Consider the following 17,278-nt stretch of genomic DNA (forward strand, 5'->3'; position numbering starts at 1 on the left):
CTATGTGGCTCCAATTCAGGGATAGTTAATGGTGTTAGTAACGGAAAGACACAAATAGAAAAGCATCTAAACGTATAAGACGAAAACGGAAAAAAAATTAAGGAAAAGGACAAAAATAGAAAAGTTCACTAACCTATAGGACCAAAGCTGTAGTTTTCCCTAGATTTAATGAAAAGTAAGTTTTTTAGTTTTAATTTTCTCATTTTGAACTAAATATCTATTATTTTGTCAATAATAGATTTTTTTATATTTTTTATGAAATCCTATTTATGGGTGAAGCATGGGGCCAAAAACCTATTGTGAAATCCTTTTAATAAACAAAATATTTATCAAATAAATAAATAAATCATAAAATAAATATATATGTTCTAGAAATATATATATACATATATGAATATCTATTTTTATGAATATCTATTTTGGCAATTTTTAAAAATAATTATTGGTAAATAAGTGATCATATATTTGTTTAGACAAGTGAAGTAGCATACGTTAACCATATTTGTCCTATATTTAACCTATATTTAGGTGCATATATTTTGGATTTATTAACACTAGAAACAATTAAGTGATTACCGACAAGAAGGTGCAATAGATAATCGTTAATTACATTGGAAATCGAAACTTTTTCGTTGGAAAAATGTTGGTTTCAAAAGGCTTCCGACATTTTATTTATGAAATTGTTCATCAATAAAAATGTTGATAGTCTGATATAACCGAGGAAAGACTCCGTCAAACAATAAGAAGTTTGAAAATCCACCTTCAAAATGGAAACAACCACACGCTAACCGGACCATCCACACACAAGATTTAATACGTCCCTTGGGGTGGTTCAAACTCCTTACCTCCCCTTAAAATGTCCAGCACTTTTAAAATGCGTCAGAATTTTCTTTAATAAATAATTTCAACGAAATTAACTTTCAGACGGTAATTTCTAACAGAATATTTCGTCGACAATCAAATGGATATTTTTTTTAAAATACTAACGGAACTCCATGAATAAGTCCGCCAAAACTTACCGATGAAATTACTCAATAAACTCCATCGTTAAAATCGAAAATTTCTTTTAGTGTGTAATGCTTGTATGGAATAGATCTTTAATATATACAGAGCCAAATGATGCACATAATAACCTCAGCTGGAGATTACTTAGAACAACCTCTCTTTGAGACGACATCCCATTACTAAAATGTATTCTGTTATACTGACGTACTTATAAGCAGAGGTGCACACATCGGCCTAACTAAACTTGATGTTGTCTACTTATAAGCACCCCCAATAGTTTCAATAGGAGTGAAAAATGAAATATTTCAACAGCAGTGTAGTAACTTTGCAAGTGGAAAATTGCTTACATAGGTGCAAGTCCATGCAGCATTTGAAAACAGATAGAATGTTTATATTCCCAACGTGAATTCATCAAAGGGGAGGTAACTACTCACAATGCACTTGCATATTCATCATTGCAATGAATTTGGAAGAAACAACCAGCAAATCCCTGTCACGTTCGTTAGTAGATTCCTGGCAAGATTATGGAAAGCATAAGGCTTGAATATTCAGATAAAGTAACAAATAGAATATTAACCAATAAGCTTTTAAATTGCTATTCTAGCAAGGTTACCTCTTGGCAACTTATGAACATAACTAAATAACAAATACGCACCAAAATTCTACACTGCAATTTAACTAAGCTCCCCTCTCCGATACATTAACCAACAACAAAAGCCCCAAACAGTCAAACTTGTTTGCCTTCTTGTATTGCTATCAGTGTTTGAGTAATAATTGGCCAAAGAATATCAGGAATGAGGACGTAAATGTGAAAATCTATCCACATTATGAGCATAGGAGCATACATACACATATTACTAATCACTGCTTGCACCTTACGAGATGTTTTCACAAGTGGAAATTTCCAGCTTGGCTGATGCCTATAATAATCTTCTGAAGCAGTCTATAGAAAGGCTTAAACATGTATCACTAGGAAACCTTGTCCAAGAGATGTGTAAGTTCTTGCTCTGTAACTGAAATCTATGCCGTTTGGGACAATCCTATCAGAAACTACTGCAATTGAAGACCATGTCCTCACGAGAAAACTGCCATAGAAATATCTAATTGTTTCTAATGCAAGGGAGAGACTAACCTTGATCCCTTGATGTACGTGAAAGCAATTTCGGCCCACGCTGTTTGTTGGACGAAGAGGATCATTAATGTGAATAGGATCAATGCTGCAGAAAAGCATGAAGCAAGTTCATCATTGACTCCCAACGGCTAAATCAAACATTCATTTCACATATTGAACAAACAGAGCTGGTCTGATATTCCTTGAATAAGCAAAGATGCAGACAATAAACATTTCTCAAATCCAAAAGGAAACCAGCGAAAGCAGGAGGACAAGCAAACAGGAGGCAGAAGATTAGAAAACGTTCAATGCCGCCCACACCCCCCCCCCCCCCCCCCCCCCCCCCCCCCCCCCCCCAAAAAAAAAAAAGAAAGAGACAAACGCAGAGGGATGGGAGGGCTGGAACAGAGGAAAACGCAGAAAAGCTCTCCCCTCCCACGGGGAGCATCGGCAGTTTAAGCGGGCGGTTTGTAACGGTAAGGAAGAGTCACGTTGTTTGATTTTCCCGAAAAGTACATTCCTGTCTTTGGGCGGTAGGTAGTGTCCGAAGGGGGCGGAGTGGCATGGATGGACGGTTTACAGGCGGCGTCACAACGGAGCATAAGGCGTAGGGGGCAGGCGGGTCGGAGACGGAGGGCAGGGGTGATTGGTCTGAGCGCGGAAGGCCAGTGCTGTATCTAGGCGGGAGGTAACGGGTTGTGAGGAGAAAGGGAAGAAAGGGGGCCTGAGGGGCGCGAGCGATGTCAGACTCAGTGGGGTGGCAGACTAACGTTCTATTTCTTTTAATTGTATATACAGAGTGATATATAAAAATTTCTTTTTGTTATTTATTTGAATTATTGATATTATTATTGAAATATAATGCAATTTTTCGTTTTACATACTTCTACATATTTATGTAATTATAATTACTGAATAGATCCCCAGAAAAAAAAAGTTCACTCTTAGATTTAACTATATTCTCTTATTATAATATACTCAATATAGTAATCATAGGATTTAAAAGGATTCATATGGTCTATCTTTTAGAATAGAAATATCATCACATGTGTACAAAGTAAATATAATTTATTTGTACTACGTAAAAGTGAAAATAGTGAAGAATATGAATAAATTATGTATTTTCATTCTATATTAATTTATACAGTGTAAAACAAATTTTGTATGTTATATACATTTGTAACTATAAAATTCACATTAGCAAATATTATTGAATTCAATTCCTTATATTATAAATAAATTAAATTTTCTATTGCGAAATTCCGTTTATAGAGTGCGTGCAGTGTACAGGTCTAAAAACCTAATTATAATATATAAACTAAGATACGGAATGTGATTGCATCATGTAAGCCAAATCTAAAACTCTGAACTCCATGTTAGTTGACCTTTCAAATTCAATTATATTTTATTTGTGTCATATTCAATAAATTTTGAATACACATCCATTTTATTTGTATGAATTCATATATAATTATTTACCTTTCCAATTAAAGGAGAAGAATTGATATAACTAAAAAAGAAAAAAATTAAATGATAAGAAAACCTTCCAATTGTTTGGTTTTTTTGAGTTCAACTCAATTTATTCTACTCTACTTAACCTACTTGTCTTCAATTCAATAATACAATTATTATATTTCTCTTTTTCTTCAATTTTTTTTCTCGACTACCATTCGATTCAATTTTTAATATTAAATTCTCTCAACTATTCATTATTTTTTTCTTAATTCAACAACACAACCATTACTTTTTTTTTATTTTCTCCCTCTACCTTATTATTACATTCCAATTAAATATATATATATATATACATATCATTTCGACTAAGGGATAACCATAGAGTACTGAAAGAATAAGAATCTGATATAAAGGAATATCAACATAAATAGATGATCAACATGGAAGATTTATTTAGAAACTTAGCCCATGATGGGCTGAAGGGAGTACATGCGGATTATGAAAACAAAAGAAAACATGATAAAGAAAAGAAAAGGGAAGAGTCTAAAAGAACTCAACCCATGCTTCCACTGGAACTTACACACAGAATAGGAGGTAGAGGATCCGGGTTATGGGAGCCGGATGTTTGCATATGAGAGGAAGAAAGAAAGAGAGAAAGAGATTATTGTGGTGGATGAGTCCTTCCTCTGATGCTGGAGGAAGACGACTCTTATAGGCGATGGATGAATGCCTTGTAGCTGTGCAGCTTTGGACTGTGCACTCTCATGCGAGGTACTGTTGACTCCAGTGCGGAAGAACTGTAGCTACAGTGCCTTTTTTGTCGCAAATAGTGACAACTCGCTGCTTTATGTCGGTCACGCTCGCCGAAAGGTTTTTTGTCCATTATGGTACCACTTGGAGTAGTGGTGGGATGCTTCCGGAGATTGCGCTAAATGTGGGGCATAGCTTGTGAGCCGAAAGGTTTTTTGTCCGGTAATGATCCACGTGTTGAAACAGTGGGCAGACCCTCTCGGGTGCTGAGGCTAGCAAATCAATCTGAAGATATGTCGCTACCGTCATCTTCTCTGTGGGATTCTGATGCTGACGAGGCAGTGGTGTTCAGATCTTTGGGTTCCAGGAGAACCTGACTTAACCTTCCTATGTAATCCTCGTCAGTTTTTGCTGCTGAGAGGAAGGAGGAAGCCCTGGCCTTGACCTGGAGGAAACTTTGATGGTCCACTTTTGTTTTGTCTGAGACAATAGCATTTTTCCGGAACCAATCGAAAACAAATTGTGAGTCAAGATGGTCTACCTTCAGCTTAACCCACCATTTGCATTTGAAAATTCTGGTCAGTGTCTGCAGGCCTGTTTGTTGATCAGGCTTGCATCCGAAGGACCAATTATGAACCCATGATAATCCAAAAATTTGGTAGAATTGGAGAAGCACGGGGAAAATGGTTTGATTCCCCTGAGGCTTGAATCGAGAAGCAAACATGATGTACGCTTCATGAATTATGGGAGGTAGTATATCTGGAATTGGACCCCAGAGTGACCACCAATGGGCAAACCAATAAGGGAATATGGCTAGTGTTTTGGAATGGAAGAAGATCAGCCAGGTGTGTCTGAACTCATGGTTTTGGTACAAAAATGCATTGTACCATGCCTGTTGGTAATCCCAGTAGGAATACATGGCATTATGGGGGAGGTCGGAGGAGAATCTGGCTTGGAATTTATGGATTTGGTATGGTTTTCCCTCATTCCATTCTCTCGGGTGGATCACTCTCAGTATTTTAGCTGTAGAGTGGGATATGGTGTTTGAGGATCCAGGGACAAGGTGGTGTTTGAACTCAATTGAACCTGTATTACTCAAAATTTTCTCATAGTATTCCCGGGTTTTTGAAATGTCCATTGGCTGGAAATACTAGTTTTCAGGAAACAATTTTGATGCTGCGAAGAAGGGGTTTTTATGATAAAAACCTTCTTCCATAATCAAAACAGTTTAAAATAATGATTTTGGAAACCATGGTGCTGTTTTTGAAGAGCTGGTTTCCTTATCGGAAAATGTTGTGAGACTTTTTTCTGCTCTTTTGGCGATTTGCCTAGAGCTCTCTCCCTTGCTAGTCTCCAGCATAGGAGGAGATATCCCAGATAGCACTTGTGCTAATTCCGGTTTATCTTTTAATACAGTAATCCATTGTTGGACTACAGTATCATTTTCGAGATTTTGAGGAGATGCACTCTGTTTTTCAAGAGTTTGTTTCTCCTTTTTGGGTTTAGGAATTTTACCTGGCATTGCATGCAGCCCTGCTTATCGATCTCCTGTTAGAGAGTCTGTCGATAGGTTTTAATCTGGCTATCAACAGTGATCTGCCCAAAGGAGGGTTGGCTGGAAGCCACCTGTTTCGAGGATTTCTCCTCTTTTTTGGTCGACTGGCTGGGAGCCAGCTGTTTTGAGGCCGAGGCCTCTTTTTTGGAGGAACGAGTCCTCATACTCATGGTGGTACCTGCAGGAATTCTCTTGTCAAGAAGTTAGGGAGACTGTTAGCCTCACCTTTTATGAATTCGATGTCAAAATCAAATACACTCAAGATAGCTTGCCACCTGGCAAAAATCTGTTTTGATGCAATGTTTTGAACATCTTTTTGAAGAACCTCTTTTGCAGATTTACAATCAATCCGAAGTAAAAACCTTTGGTTTAAAAGATCAGATTGAAATTTCGAAATGCAAAGGACCACAGAAAGAATTTCTTTTTTAATGGTTGAGTAATTCTTCTGGGTTGGGTTCCAATGTTTTGAGGTGAACTGGACAATTTGTTCAGCTCCATTTTTGGATTGTTTCAAGATTCCTCTGTATCCTTCTTCAGAGGCATCCGTTTCAACAATCTTTTTTGCAGATGGGTCTGCCAAGTGTAAACAAGGCAGGTTTTTGATTTGAAGCTTGATTTGCTTCACAATGTTGGTTTGTTCATCCGTCCATGGTGGAGGAGAATTCTTTAACTTGTTATGGAGGGGTTTGCAGAGCCTACTTAGGCCAGGGAAGAAATCTACAACGTAGTTGAGACTTCCTAGGAACCTTTGTAGTTGCTTCTTATCAAGGATATGGTCAGGAAATTTATCAACAAACTGGATGGACCTGTTGATGGGGATTATGGTGCCCTTGCTGATGTTATGCCCTAAGAATCGAATTTTTGTTTGGAAGAGGCAGACTTTAGTCGGAGACACAGTCAAGCCATTTTTTGATGTGATTCTCATAAAATGTTTCACATGTTTAAAATGAGAATCAATGGTTTTGGAAAATATGAGGACATTATCGATGTATACAATTATGAAATCGGAGTATGCACCAAAGATGTCATTCATGATTTTCTGAAATTCTGATGGGGCATTTTTGAGCCCAAAAGGCATCACATTCCATTCGTACTGGCCAAACGAAACTGTGAATGCAATTTTGTATTTGTCCTTTTCGATGATTTGAATTTGCCAAAAACCTAACTTCATGTCGAATTTTGAAAATATTTTTGAATCATGAAGTTTTTGGAGCAAATCTTTTTTGTTAGGTATTGGGTACCTAATCCACCATAAGGCTTGGTTCAATGGTTTGTAATTGATTACTAACCTGGGGACCCCTCTCTCTAGTTCAGCGTTTTTGTTCACGTAGAAGGTTGAACAACTCCAGGGAGACTTGCTAGGTCTAATCAATTTTTTGTTCAAGAGTTCTTGAATTTCCACTTTACAGTGTTTTTCTAACTCTTGATTCATCTGAATGGGTCTGGCTTTTGTTGGGATATTTTTCTCATCGAAATCCTTTTCATAAGGTAAGTCAATGACATGTTGCTTCCTATCCCAGAAAGCATTTGGGGTTTCTCCGCAAACTGACTCCTGAATCAGTCTGGTGAGATTATCGATTTTTTGTTTCAAATCTGGTTTTTGGAGCAGATTTTCAACATTATGGTGTGAGATCTCATCTTTTATCTGGCCAATTTGCCTTTCAGTTGCCTGTATTATGTCCAGATTCCTGGTTACAGGTTTTGTGATGAAGGGAAAAATGGTTTTGCTTCCTAAATACACCGTCTTTATGCCAGAGTTGGTGAAGAGGAAGGGTTTGATGAGTTGGATAAATGGGGTTCCTAGTATGACTTCATTTTTTAAGTCTTTGACAACTAAGAATCCAGTTTTGTATGTGGAATCTTCATTTTTTACTTATGCTTCTGCAATTTTATGTGTGACTCGCAGTCTGTTATTGCTAGCAGATCGTAATGATTCCCGGGTTTTTTCACAGTATTTTAATGGGATTAATCCCTCCCTCACACAATTTGCGTCTACACCTGTGTCCAACAGAGCAGTTGCTTCCATTTGGAAGCTGTGCACACTTATTGTAGTTTTTAGGAGGTATTTCTGATGTGTGAATTCCTGGTTTTTACACTCAGGTTTGGGTTCAGCATTGTCCAAGGTCTGAACCAGCTTTTCATCGTTTTTTAGAGTTTTAACTTCTTTTTGCAACTCATGGAGTTTTTGGTAAGTTCTAACTCTATTAGTCTTCTTTCTCTTTCCCGGTTTTCATGCTCTAAGGCGCGGGTGTTTTTGATCATCATGTTGAGTAACTTAAGGTTTTTGGTCTGCTCAGGTTCTTTGGGCTCAACATATTTGGGAGGAGGTTTCGAGGAAACTATGGTTTTGTTGAATGGTAATTTCCAGGTTATGGTTTTCTCAGTGAATTTGATGGTCTTTTCTTCCATGTAGACTTGGTTGAACCAGTCCCAGAAAAGGATGTTTTTCTTGTTATTTTTCATGAATTTTATCCACTGATTTTGCATTATAGTCTCTACGTATTTCTTTGTAAAGACTTCATGCAACCAATTCCTCCTATTTTCATTTTCTTTGGAGCAGAAATCATTCCTAAGGATGGTGGATGCTAGTGTGAAAGGTTTCTCAATCACATAGATCTTAGGGTTAGGATTGATTCTGGTGGCATCAGTTATGGATGAAAATGTGGGTGAAGGGGGTGAAGACTCAATTTCATATGTGTTTGGGACAGAGTATACTGGCATAGGGATATCGGTGGCGACACTACTAATGCCTCTAGGTTGGCAGACCTAGGAGGGGTTTCAGTAGCTGTTTGGAAAGTGTTTGCCGATGGGGCAACACTAAATGATCTCCTTCTTCGCTCAGGGCTTCTAAAGGAAGAACTTATGGAAGGGTTCGAGGTCGTCTCTATGTCGACTAATCTCCTATGGCGAAAGCTTATGGAAACTCTCCCATCTTGGAACTGGCTCACTCGACTAGGTTCCTCATTTTGAATTTTTTCAGGGGCAACTGCGTCTTCTAAGACTCATTCGTCAGGAAGAGTTACCTCATTCCACCTAATTGGTATGGGGACAACAGTGTTTGACCTGGCAATGTCCGTTTGGAAAAGGAGGGTTTCTCCTTTGGGACTATGTTTGAAGGCTTTGGTTGCAAACGCTGAGACCATCATTTTGTAATGGACTCTGTATACAAGGGCTAAAGGGATGAAGCCTAAAGCTATCTTGTAATTGTGCGTTTTGATTTGCAATGTTAAGCCATGAGTTATGTCTTGGTCTTTGAGGGACATGGTGAAATTTGGGAAACAGTTGAAATGGACTGGTCCATCGCACAGACTAGTCTCGACTGTCCCAAAGATGGATTCATGGTATTTCAAAAGCCTAGCATCTCTAAGCACTAAGAGTACTGAGGTGTCTAAGCCTTCTCGGGTTAGGGGTTTTATGCCCACTTGGACAAGCCCTATATGGATGAAGTTATATTTTTCATTATGTTTTTTCAATGACTCTTGGTTCAAGAGTTTTATGGTTTGTGAAGAGTTTTTTAGGGGAATGTCCCGCTCTTCAGTGGTTATGGTGTAATCGGTTTTTGAAAATATTTGTTGGAATTTTGAGTTTTTATAAATTTGTTTTGAAGCGATTCTTGGGATCTCCCAATCATCGATAGATTTATCAAAACATTCCAAATTGACCTCTTCTCTGTTGAGAACAGAATCATTATCGAAAGAATTTTCAGAAGGACATGTACTCGAAGAGCTTGCTTTAAACCAATCCATATTCAAAAACAATATATTTATCAAGATATTCAAACAGCATATCAGTTCCTTACCTTTTCAGTACACTAATCTATACCTAGACAAAATTTCTAGAGATCTATAGACCAATAGCTAAGTGGTTTGAAGATGATAATCCGAACCTATTCTCTAACCCCAGCTTCTCTCAAGATCAAGATCTAAGACATACCTGGAAGATAGAAAAGAGGCCTCACACTGTGTTTCCCTGCATAATCTAGAACATACCTTACTCAACTGCTGTTCCTGGATTTAACAATAATAGTATACGGACAAACTCAGTATGACTCTCTTCGGATCTAAATCCTACCCCAACTGCTGTACCTAGACGAACGATAATGCACGAGGATAACTCTACTCTCGTCGATAACCTCCATCTACTTAGACAGTGTTCATAACACTACCGGGCCATTGTCCAATTTTCTCCCAAAAACTGCCCTAACCGTCGGGACTTACAAACGGGAATACCTTAGGACTCCCCCCGGGTTCCTATGAACGGTGAATGTGTAGGATCCATTAGAGCGACGAGATGGACATTAAAGCCTCTTACATTACTTCTTTACCTAGCGTCAGTTCATTGTGGTACTGGATCTAGACACTTAGATAGACCTACGCTATGATCGTGTATTACTACGTTTACCAGCTTCAGTTCATTGTATAGGTATCAACTAGACACTTAAGGAAAGAACACAAGATGAAGTTCTACCAGCCATGAAGGCAGTCCTAGATGACATGACATATACCGGCTCCCATAACCCGGATCCTCTACCCCCCCCATTCTGTGTGTAAGTTCCAGTGTAAGCATGGGTTGAGTTCTTTCAGACTCTTCCCCTTTTCTTTTCGTTTTCAATGTTTTCTTTCGTTTTTATAATCCGCATGTACTCCCTTCAGCCCATTATGGGCTAAGTTTCTGAATAAATCTTCATGTTGATCATCTATTTATATTGATATTCCCTTATATCAGATTCTTGTTCTTTCAGTACTCTATGGTTATCCCTCAGCCAATAGATCTTGGGTCGAAATGGTATCAGAGCCAAGTGGGGATAGGATGTATAGTTCGTTTAGATTCTCAGATCCAGTAGCTCGTATAGGTCATGTCATCTAGGACCGCCTTCATGGCTGGTAGAACTTCATCTTGTGCTCTTTCCTGTCTAGTTGATACCTATACAATGAACTGAAGCTGGTAAACGTAGTAATACACGGTCATAGCGTAGGTCTCTCTAAGTGTCTAGATCTAGTACCACAATGAACTGACGCTAGGTAAAGAAGTAACGTAAGAGGCTCTAATGTCCATCTCGTCGCTCTAATGGACCCTACACATTCACCGTTCATAGGAACCCGGGGGGAGTCCTAAGGTATTCCCGTTTGTAAGTCCCGATGGTTAGGGCAGTTTTCAGGGAGAAAATTGGACAATGGCCCGATAGTGTTATGAACACCGTCTAAGTAGATGGAGGTTATCGACGAGAGTAGAGTTATCCTCGTGCATTATTGTTCGTCTAAGTATAGCAGTTGGGGTAGGATTTAGATCCGAAGAGAGTCATACTAAGTTTATTCGTATACTATTATTGTTAAATCCGGGAACAACAGTTGGGCAAGGTATGTTCTAGATTCTGCAGGGAAACACAGTGTGAGGCCTCTTCCATCTTCCAGGTATGTCTTAGATCTTGATCTTGAGAGAAGCTGGGGTTAGAGAATAGGTTCGGATTATCATCTTCAAACCACTTAGCTATTGGTCTATAGATCTCTAAAAACTTCGTCTAGGTATAGATTAGTGTACTGAAAAGGTAAGGAACTGATATGCTGTTTGAATATCTTGATAAATATTTGAGAGACTGGAAGATTTATTGTTTTTGAAATATTGGTTTATTCAAATCTATTCCTCCATGCGATACAAAACCCTATTTTCAGCACATTAACTCCACTTTGAAAACCCGAGAGGATTATGAGTTGGTCATTGGGCACCTGACTTTACAAGCTCCTATGAGGGTAAATTTGAACATAAATCTGCATTAACATTTTCATGTTTACATATCAACATGAACTACATCTTGTAAAACCTCTCTGAAATCCTTAAAAGGCATGACAAAAGGCGAGCTCATAAAGCCTCGTTCGATGCCCAAAAGGAATTTGAGATTTTAAGGAATGAAGTTGATTGCCTCAAATTTGAGCAGCAGCAACATTCCTTGATAATCGGTCGATTAGAAATCCTATTTACTGAGGTTACAAAACCCTCAGCTAGCTCTGGTCCAAACCTCATGAACTAGGATAAAAACCCAGAGGACACTCTGGCTCTGAACCCAAAAGACAATGACCAGCATGAACCTTAACCATGATAGGAGAACCTTCTCCTAACAGATGGTTGATCAAAATCAGGCTAGTCATAAACCATAATCTGTTGTCGATGCAACTGCTCTGTTTGATACAGGTGCGGACGAAAACTGCATTAATGAACAATTCATTCCTGCCAGATTCTATGAAAAAACAAGTGAATCACTTTCTTCGGTTAGTGGTACCAAACTTGACATCAAATACAAGTTGAGTGAGGTTGAAGTTGAGCAAAATAGCGTCTGGTACAAAACATCATTCTTGCTAGTACGAAACCTTAGCCATAAGGTCATACTAGGAACCCCATTCATCCAGCTTTTAAAACCGTTTCTTGTCACCTCATCTAGCATAGAAACGCACAAGCATGGAAACAAAATAAAATTCCATTTCATCCCTGATAAATGTATTTACAAAACAGACTAATACATTTTGCGCAGGAAATGGCCGTGGAATATGCTCAAGAGTGGTTACACAATTGGCTATTAGAATTGTGGCAAGACGACAGTCTTGAGAAAATACAAAATGATATACAGGACGGAGAAACAGAAACAATGGATCGTATCTTCACTGCATACATCCACAATATCTGTGCCCTCATCGATCATCCTGTATCCAATGTGTTATGTGCTTTCTTCGACAGGCATTGCAAAGAGATCCCTCCATGCGATACAAAACCCTATTTTCAGCACATTAACTCCATTTTGAAAACCCGAGAGGACTATGAGTTGGTCATTGGACACCTGACTTTACAAGCTCCTGTGAGGGTAAATTTGAACATAAATCTGCATTAACATTTTCATGTATTGCAGGAAAATGGATTTCCCTTGGTTCGACCAGGATGCTAGCAACTCCTCTTTGGAGAAACAAAAAACAAGGAATCTGCCGCCAAAAAAGCGATTCCGGATAAATTCCAGTCTCACTGATTGGAAGCCTGATCACAAGCAACAACTCATCTTGGATAATTTATGGTCATCCATAAAAGATCCTCAAAAGGGCGAGGAAGCCATAAATGCATTAATCCTTCATTTGGAGGAATTATGCAACAGCAGAACATCCTTGCAGCAGGAATTCTGCCTCAAAATCGATTCGCTGCAACAAGAGCTATCCCTCCAAAAAGCTCAGACTCAAGCTTTCCTACAAAACAGGTTAGTTGAGTTCGATAAGTTCACGGAGCACTTTGCAGAAATGACGAGAGAAAACAATGCTCTAAGAAAGAAAATAAAAAAGAGTGAAAAAAGGAGAGATATTTTGAAAAATGAGAACGCAGGCTTCAAAAAAGATATCCAAAGCCTCGTTTCAGAAAGAATAGAAGTCTTAGAGTTTTCTGAATCCTGCCTCAGAGAAAAAGACGCTCTTGAAAAAGAAAATATAAAATTCAGACAAGAATCGGAGTCCTCATCAACTCCATCGATAATTCAGTCTGGGGATCTTTCAAAACCTATGACTGAAAAAATATTTTCAAAAAAACCCATTGAGGTCACTCTCAGTGGCATTTTTCCACAAGCAAGAGAAATCATGTTCTCGTCAAAACTCCCTGAAGACCTTGTCTCGAAAATCTCTGAGGTAAGTCTCCAGGATTTTTCTTCAAACATAATTTCCTTTTTCACCAGAATCCTCCAGTTCTGTGCAAGCACACCAAAAGGGACTGATGGATGGTACTGGTCATGGGAAAGAAAAAACTTTTTTCAAAATGATTTTCAAAAACCCCGCGATTTACATGGTGAAGATGAAAACTACGAAAAAGTTGCAGGCATAGTCTGGAGTTCTCCATACCCAGATTCAGTTTTTATGTTTTTCCTTTAAAAAACCGTTTTAATAAACACCATTTTGATTTCTGTGATCTTCTGAAATATGGGATTCTCAAATCAATAATCCTCAAACCAGAAGATGCACACCGCCCAGAACTCTAATCCCTTTTTGGGAACAATGCCTGGAGTCTGATCACCAAATCATTGAGGCGATCTGCCAGCCTCTCCATCCATATCGAATCCTCTCCACTAGAGTGGGTTTCCCAAATAAAGGTTCAACCTGCCATCCATTACATTTTCATCTCCCTAGTACACTCCGAGGACATCCTACCTCCGGAAGTAAGTTATTGTCCTGGTGAAAGTGAAATCATAACACAGATAAGCAAGTGGCGTGCTTAGGTTCAGGTAAATGAATGGCACTGGCTCAAATATCCAGGGCATGTTCTCCAGTTCTCAGGTAAATGCCAAAGGGTTTTTCTTCACATATCTCTAGTTGACAAGCCATTGCAACCAGGGATCAGCACCCGTCATGACCAGTGGCTCCAAAAGTTCACGGATGAGATCAAGATGAGACCCGACATTGCTTACGAGCAATCTGATTAATTGCTAGCCTCAACACCCGAGAGCGTCCGCCCACTGTTTCGACACGTGGATCATTACCGGACAAAAAACCTTTCGGCTCACAGGCTATGCCCCACATACAGCGCAATCTTCGGAAGCGTCCCACCACTACTCCAGTGGTATCATAACGGACAAAAAACCTTTTGACGAGCGTGCCCGACATAAAGCAGCAATCTGTCACTGTTTGCGACAAAAAAGGCACTGTAGCTACAGTTTTTCCGCACTGTAGTCAACAGTACCCCGCATGTGAGTGCACAGTTCAAAGCTGCACAGCGAAAAGGCATCTTCCACCGCCTATAAGAGTCGTCTTCCTCCAGCATCAGAGAGGACTCATCCACCACAATAATCTCTTTCTCTCTTTCTTTCTTCCTCTCATATGTAAACATCCGGCTCCCATGACCCGGATCCTCTACCTCCCATTCTGTGTGTAAGTTCCAGTGGAAGCATGGGTTGAGTTCTTTCAGACTCTTCCCTTTTCTTTTCTTTATCATGTTTTCTTTTGTTTTCATAATCCGCATGTACTCCCTTCAGCCCATCATGGGCTAAGTTTCTAAATAAATCTTCCATGTTGATCATCTATTTATGTTGATATTTCCTTATATCAGATTCTTGTTCTTTCAGTACTCTATGGTTATCCCTTAGTCGAGATCTTGGGTTGAAATGGTATCAGAGCCAAGTGGGGATAGGATGCATAGTCTATTTTGATTCTCAGATCCCGTAGCTCGTATAGGTCATGGCATCTAGGACCGCCTTCATGGCTGGTAGTATCTCATCTTCTAGTGTTCTTTCCTTAAGTGTCTAGTTGCATATCTATACAATGAACTGAAGCTGGTAAACATAGTAATATACGGTCATAGCGTAGGTCTCTTTAAGAGTCTAGATCCAGTACCACAATGAACTGATGCTAGGTAAATAAGTAATGTAAGTGGCTCTAATGTCCATCCAGTCGCTCTCATGGACCCTACACATTCACCGTTCATAGGAACCCGGGGGGAGTCCTAAGGTGTTCCTGTTTGTAAGTCCTGACGGTTAGGGCAGTTTTCAGGGAGAAAATTGGACAATGGCCCGGTAATGTTATGAACACCGTCTAAGTAGATGGAGGTTATCGACTGGAGTAGAGTTATCCTTGTATGTTGCTGTTCAAGCTAGGTACAGCAATTGTGGTAGGAGATAGATACCAGAGAGTCCTATTGTGGTAAATGTCTGTGTACTATTATTGTTAAATCCAAGAACAGCAGTTGGACAAGGTATGTTCTAGATTCTGCAGGGAAACACAGTGTGAGACTTCTTCCAGCGTCCAGGTATGTCTTAGATCTTGATCTTGAGAGAAGCTGGGGTTAGAGAATAGGTTCGGATTATCATCTTCAAACCACTTAGCTATTGGTCTATAGATCTCTAGAAACTTCGTCTAGGTATAGATTAGTGTACTGAAAAGGTAAGGAACTGATATGTTGTTTGAATATCTTGATAAATATTTGAGAGACTGGAAGATTTATTGTTTTTGAATATGGGATTGTTCAAATCGATTCCACCATATGCATGCATTAGTTCCAATCATAAAACCGATAAGAGATCCTTTCATCAAAGGATTTCAGAAAAAATATCTGAATTGAATTCCCAAAAAGTACTATCTGTGTTGGTTGTCCCCAGGGTAGACACAATAGTCAAGGAATTTAGGATAGATTCCGATAAACTTAGGAATGATTTCCTAGGACCCCATAATGAAGCCAAAAGGAGATGGCTCTACGAGTCATTCTCTGAAAAATATACCAAGTCTCACATACAGGATAGTTGGACAGCATTCATGCTAAAAAACTCCACAAATATCCTATTTTGGGATTGGTTTGAAAACCATTTCGTACCTCAAAGAATGGTTTGTGGAACTCAGAAAACCATAAAGTGGGATCTTGCTAATGCAGACCCGGTTGAGTCAACACATCCACCCTTAGGTACCCTCAAAATAATCCATCAAAAAGAGGAGATCAAAGCTTCTCCTTTCAAAAAGAAAGTGGACGATTCACTGACCCCCAAAGATATTAAAAACATCTTTGAATAAAATAACTTCACAAATCAGTGTCTCTCCACCATAGGTTCCCAATTGACTAGGATAGAACAAGAAGTCACCAAGCCTGTAGCCAACCAGGTAGGGACCTCTAGTCTTCCAAGCCAACCAAGACCTGTACCCATAGAGTCTCTCAGAAAACCTCCTTTTAGACCCCATGAGATCCCTATCTCTAGGAGAAAAGAGTTTAATCAGGAGCTCGAGAGAAAAATAAAAAGCATAAATCTCTAGGAAGAATCCACATCCATAAGTCTGCCAAAAATGATCGTCCCAGACACTCCCTTGTCAGGAATAGAGCCTGGAACCCCATTAAAAGCAGCAAAACAAAAGGCACAAGAGTCTCAGGACTCGAATGTCAACGCCATCGATAATACTGGAGAGCTGAACAAATTAGTGTAGCAGGAACCCCAAAAACCCTACTACACTAACATATATGCACCAGACCTAGTACTGGAAGAAAAACCCAACATTGTCCAGAATAAGTATAGTGCAAATGCCATATATGAGTGGAATATTGACGGGCAGTCTAAGTATAACATACTTAGCGTCTTGCAGCAAATGACGATGGTGTCAAATGCTTACAAAACCCAGACGCGACTGTCTGACCCAGCCATAGCACACATGCTCATAGCAGGGTTCACTGGTCAATTGAAAGGATGGTGGGATAACTACCTATCGCCCTTTCTCCAAAATGAAATCCTGACCAGCGTCAAAACTGATGAAACAGGTGAGATCATATGGGATGAAAACAATGACGATATCCCTGATGCCGTAGCAACCCTAGTCTTTGCCATCTCCCAACACTTCGTAGGAGATCCCTCTCACCTCAAAGACAAAAACCTAGAGTTGCTGTCAAACCTAAAATGCAAAAGACTGTCTGATTTC

The sequence above is a fragment of the Punica granatum genome, chromosome 1 (assembly GCF_007655135.1).
Source record: "Punica granatum isolate Tunisia-2019 chromosome 1, ASM765513v2, whole genome shotgun sequence".
In the NCBI taxonomy this organism is placed as follows: Eukaryota; Viridiplantae; Streptophyta; class Magnoliopsida; order Myrtales; family Lythraceae; genus Punica; species Punica granatum.